The following is a 5782-nucleotide window of genomic DNA, read 5'->3' as shown; positions in this document are numbered from 1 at the left end:
ATCTGAGGCCCTTCCCGAGAAAATCTCGGTGCCGGCGTGAAGGACCAGAGATCCCTTGGAGCCACGGGAGAGCAGGCACAGAGTCCCTCCTGCAGGGCCAATTCTGCTGCCTGAAATCAGCTCTTCAAAGAAACTTCTAAGACTCAATTGGTGAGTTTTAGAAGCCAGGCATTGCTACACACTATGAGATATTTTAAAAGCTTACTGAGTGAAAAAACATCAAGCTTTTATCAGTGACATCTGATCTCAAACAGACAGCTCCTTTCTCCTTTCAGTACAAAATTATTTTCATGGAATCATTTAAGAGGAAGTGCCCAGGAACCCCAGACTGTGCTTTCCAGAACAGAAAATAAACAGAGGGAAGGAGCTTTGCACGAGTGTAACATACTCCAGAACAAACCTGACTTTAGTTTTACTCTTGATGTTCAAATATAGCAGAAGACAAAAACTCCAGCAGGAGAGCTGGCACATTACCCATGGTACCCTGAAAGTCCACCTTAAGACAGCTGGAGAAAAATCGCAGTTGTGCCAGCCCCTTTTGCCTGCAGATGCCTGTGGATCCTCTCCATCCACCTCGTGCTCTCCCAACAGCAGAAAGGGTGACCTCGGGGACATGGTGGCACTCCACATCCTGCTGAGAGAGCAAGGAAACCTTTAGCATAAAGGGGAGTTGGAATCTAAAACTTCCTTTCCTGGGAGCTTTGTGAAGCCTGCAACCAAGAGGGGGAAAATTTGCATCTCCTTTGGTGCAGGTGTCAACAGAGGCCAACAGAGCTTTCACCTTTTTCAGACAACTGTGCCCCTTTTGGCTCCCTGGCAGCTCCAATGGCACCAGGACCCCCTTCCAGCACACACACGGCTGTCACACACAGGCACCCACACACCTTTGCTCCAGCCCACACGGGGCCAACATTTCCTCACCCTGCACATCCCAAGGGCAGTAGTTTTGCTAGAGAGCACAGCAACCACCCCATCCTTGCAAACTGCCTCCCTGCAAAAAAAGGAATCATTTCTCCTGGACACTTTGCCCACAGTCAAGGGCTTTTCAAATGTGCTCAGGGTCCCTCCCGGCTTCTGCCTGTCCTTGCATTTCAAGGCATGGGCATGTTTCAGCAGCAGAACCCAGCTCCTCACGGGCAGTATAAGCCCTGCTCTTACCTGGACAGACTCCCGGGCTCGGCACAGCTGTGGCTCATGGAGCAGCTTCCCAAGGCCCTTCTCTCTCCCGGCAGGAAGCACAACTCGCCTCCACTCCCCAGCACCAGGGGAAACCACGAGCCAGGCTGCAAATTGACACAGAACCAGCAAAAAGCATTAATGCAGCACCAAAAAAAAACCAAGCTAAAGCAGTCTTGGCCTCGTAACCCTGCACAGGGAAAGGGTTTGGAATTCCAAAGCAAAACTCGATCCACCCAGAGAGCACCAGCCCCGCAGTCCTGCCACGGCTCCCCCAGGGTCACCCGGCAGGGAAGGGGTTTACCCGGCCCCCGCTGCCCAGCACAACGCGCCCCTAAACGCCCCCCGGCTCTCCCGGCCCACAAACCCAGCGGCCAAGGCGCTCTCCCCTCCGCAGCCCGGGCAGCAGCGGGGCCGCGCCCTCAGCCCTCACACACACAACCGGCCCCACCCCCCCCGCCGGCCCTTTATACCGCGGGCCGGCAGCGCTGCCCAATCAGCGCTCGAGCGCCGCCGCCCAATCCCAGCCCGCCGGTCCCCGCGGCCCCGCCCCGCCCGCTCCGCTGAGGGAGATCGGGAACTGGGGACAGGAACCTGCTGCTGGGGGAGACACCCTGGACATGGAATTGCACACGGGCACCTGAAGCCCAGGCGATTTGCTTGCCTTGGCAAGGCCCTGCCTTGCTCCCAGGCACAGAAAATCTCTGTTTCCCTGCCCAGCCCTGGAGACAGGTGGCCCCTAAAATCCCCGGCAATCAGGAAAAAAAAACAAAAAAAAAAATAAAAAAAAAAAAAAAAAAACCAAAAAAAAAAAAAAAAAAAAAAAAAAAAAAAAAAAAAAAAAAAAAAAAAAAAAAAAAAAAAAAAAAAAAAAAAAAAAAAAAAAAAAAAAAAAAAAAAAGAAAAAAAAAAAAAAAAAAAAAAAAAACAAAAAAAATGGCCCAGGCTGCAGGAGCTGGCAGGACCCAGTGGCCGTGTGTGCCGTGTGACACCGTGTCCTGCAGCCCCACGGACCTGCACAGCAGGGACAGGTCCTGGCAGCGTTTCAGTGCTGAGGCCAAAGCTGGGGCTCAGGGACAGCTGGGGCACATGGCAGCTCTGGGAATCTCTGCCATGGATGGCTGGGCATTCCAGGACTGCCTGCTGGGCAAAGGAGCTTCTCTGCAGACTGTGGAACCAACAGGTCTCATGGACTGTAAGAAGCCAGAATTGCTCCAGGACTGTAGAGGAATCTGGGTCAGAAGAGACAGTTCAAGGTCTCTAAGTCTGACCTCCTGCTCAGGCCACAGTCACCAATGGGATCGGACCAGGCTGCTCAGGGAGGGATCTAGTCATGTTTTGAAACATTCCACGGATGGGGATACAACAACCTCCCCAGGCAACCCATTCCATGAGCGACTGCCCTGACAAAATACCTCCCCCTCCTATGCGGTTGGAAGCAACAGCTGGGCTGGCAGGAGCAGAACCTCCCTGCTGGGCCATTCCCCAGCAGCCCAAATGCCCTGTCCAGGGCTTGGTGCGGAGGCCGGGGCGGCTCGTTCCTCCAGCTGGGCATTTTAGGAGCTGCCCTTGCCCTGTCACTGCCACGTCCCTCTGGCAGTGGTGCAGCTCCTCAGCTGGAGTGCCTCTGAGGGACCCCCGGCCACGTTTCCCAGCAGCTGAAGGAAGGGAGGGTCACCCCCCAAGCTGGGCTGCCTTTCTCTCGCTGCCTTTTCCCCACCTTTACACTGCAGTGACAAGAGCTGCACTTTCCCCGGGAACGGGGCAGGGACAGGGGAGAGCAGCAGGCAGGAACCCCCTTCTTTTCTGCAGGCCAATGACTAACTGTGTGTGAAGGGACAGCGACTCTGGTACCAACTCCACCTCCCACTTCTTGTCACAGATCGACCTGAGGCACTTGTCAGGTCAATACCTGCCCTTTGCAGGAGCACCAGGCTCGTGTTCAGTGTCCTCATTGTAGCCCACGAATCCCTCTAGGTGTTAAATCAGCCTCTCTGTCCTGATTCTTCTCATGAAGAATTAGCGTTTAATGAGAGAGACAAATTATCCTGAGAGTGTCTATGTTACAAGCTCAGTTTGGCAGTGTTGCTATCCTGGAAAGTGTGGGACAGGGACTGTCAGTTCTCCTTAGGCTGCTCTTAAACACCATCCCTACATTGCCAGGAGAACTCTGGAGGGAGAGACAGAGAGTTTAAACCATGAAACCTTGGCATCGCAATTGTTATTTCTAAGGATGTGTTTCTATCTGATACAGCTGTTGGGGCGATTACTCTGGAGAGTGTTTTGTACCTCAGGCAGTAAGTCTGATGGATTAGCCTCCTCGTGAGCAGGAACCAGCACGTTCCCCAAAGGAATGTTCTGTCAGACTCTGTCAAACCCAGCACGGAGGTGAGCAGGAGTGGTGCTTGTGCACAGCTGAAGTGAAGCTCCCTTGGATTCGGACTGCTCTGGGAGATCTTTGTTGAGATGGGTATTTCTGCACAGCTTCTTGTGCCATGTTGAATTTAGAGATGAGCTGATAAAGGCAGTGACACTGTTCTGTCATCACTGAGCTTTTGAGGATTTCCAACCCCTTACTCTTAAGTCCAGGGGCTCGTTGCCGGGGGTCCGTGCTCGGGGGTTTGTTCCCGGGGCTCGTTCCCGGGTCCCGCCCGTGCCCGCTGCAGGTCCTGGCCAGTGCCGCCTCTCGCCCGGCAGGCGGAGTGGGGGCCCCGCGGCGGGAGGACCGAGGTGGGATTGGGGCTGGGATCGGGACCGCTGCGGCCATAGCGGGGCTGGGACCCCCCCAGGGAACGGGACACGGTCCCGCTCGGGCCGGGGGAGCCGGGGCTGTGCCGCGGCACGGGAGAGCGGTGACCCCGGTGGGCACGGCCGGGACTGCAGCCCCAGGGTGCGACCCAAAAGCGGGGGATGGACCCCAAACCACGGCTGGGATGAGAGAGTGTGTCGTGGGTGGCCATAACCACTTGTCCCTCCCGCAGTCCTCGGCCCTGTCGGTCAAGTCCTGCAGTGCGGACTCGCCGTTCCCGGTAGCTGGAGAGGGCTCCCATCCCCGGGCGGCCCCAACGCCCCTAAATCCCGCAGCTCCTGCTCCCGATCCCGGGGTGCCAGCTCTCCTCATCCCGCCCCTGCCACAGGTATCTGTACGAGTACGCCAGCAGCTACAGCCAGGCGCCCCTGCCTGTGCTCCTGGGCTCCACCAGGACCTTCCTCTCCATGGTCTCCACCTGCTGCATCTCCCCTGCACCCACCGCCTGCTTCCTGAAGGAGGTGACACCCCTGGCACCAGTGGGCTCATCTCCATGCTGCTCCTTGGCAATCCAGGCGAACCAAAGACGCCTGCTTCCAAATTTCCAGCCACTCCCCCATACCACTACAGTGATCCTCAGATCTCAATTCAATCAGACAAGACTCGACACAGAAGGAGCAAAAATGGACATGAACTCTCCCATAAATGCATAAAGCTACTTTATTTTCAGTAGACATTTAATTTTGAAAAATAGAAATACTAAAATATCTCATCATCTTCATCTTTTGAGTCCATAAAAGTCACAATAGAAAGCTTCATAAAACTGTAAAATACTATAATGTTATAAGGAATTTCATGGTTTATATTACTGGGAAAAAAAATCACTTGAATAAGATTTGAAATGTTTTCTGCTTTTTTCCTTTTTGTTCCACCATCCTGATCCACTTCATTTCATCCCAAGTTTTCATTCCCTCCTCCAAAGCAAATACAGACCTAGGAGAATTAAAAACAATAATAAAAGTAGCTGAAAGTGCTGTTGATTCAAAATCAAAATCCAAATACAAAGGTGTATCAGCAGGCCAGAGGCTGGTGGCCACCGTGTTCCCGGAGCTGGGACAAAGCTGGCTGTGGCTGGTGGCCGTCAGGGGTCCCACCGGGAGCTGGGACCTTGGATTTGTGAGGGGAAGGTCGTTGCTGACGGCCGACTCTGACCTCAGAGGGCTTTGGGTCAGCCTCCAAACCTATTCCCTGAAGCGCCCACCAAGGCTTTTCCTACGAAATACCCAATTTGGATTGAGCTGCTCCTCTTCAGGCCTTTTCCCACGTCTCTCCAGCCTTTTCAGAGCAGGTTTCAGCTGCGTTCCTGTGACATACAACACAGCTTTCATGGAAACGGAAGCGAAGACCCCTTGAGAGTAAGCGGGGGAGGTACGGAGGTGACAGCTCCTTTGTGGGAACAGATGCTCAAATTCGGCATTTAAGGTCTCAGCACCATCACAAAATCCTCTCGACTTCACCAACGGGAACTTTGGTTACACAAGGACCAAGCGGCAGGACATGCCCTTCCCCTGCAGCGGGGTTGTCTCCATCAGGGAATTCACCTGGACAGTTTGGGGAGTCTTTTTTCTTATTATAATTTTTGGACGAAGCTTTTAGTGTGTTCCCTCATGTCCCCTGTGCCATGGTCCAAACCCAATCCAAACGAGGATTCCCCAAAGGGAAAAGGTGCCAGCACAGAAAGCCCTGGCTGCCCAGGGACTGCCCAGGCTGCGCCACACACTGCACCTGAAAGCCAAACCTCACAAGCTTTCTGTCCTGGGAAACAGGGCTGCTGTCCCCCCTTTCGTCAGCCCCGCC

The 5782-nt window shown here is 54.0% G+C and overlaps 1 long non-coding RNA gene across 2 annotated transcripts; it reads right to left on the bottom strand.

Moving 5' to 3' along the window:
• Positions 1 to 407: 407 nt before the first annotated feature.
• LOC120324170 lies at positions 408 to 1492 on the bottom strand. 2 transcript variants are annotated; one of them, XR_005565230.1, is made up of 2 exons: positions 1159 to 1492; positions 408 to 634 (listed from the first exon to the last, which is right to left on the bottom strand). It is a non-coding gene; the product is annotated as an uncharacterized LOC120324170 (long non-coding RNA). The 2 variants fall into 2 exon arrangements; XR_005565231.1 differs by having other exon boundaries at positions 408 to 631; positions 1159 to 1489.
• Between the last annotated feature and the right edge of the window lie 4290 nt (positions 1493 to 5782).

Source organism: Pipra filicauda, unplaced genomic scaffold (genome assembly GCF_003945595.2).
Source record: "Pipra filicauda isolate LSUMZ 115617 unplaced genomic scaffold, ASM394559v2 scaffold446_size559374_pilon, whole genome shotgun sequence".
Taxonomy (NCBI): Eukaryota; Metazoa; Chordata; class Aves; order Passeriformes; family Pipridae; genus Pipra; species Pipra filicauda.
The sequence above is the reverse complement of the archived record's forward strand: the minus strand, read 5'-3'. Positions and strand labels throughout refer to the sequence as shown.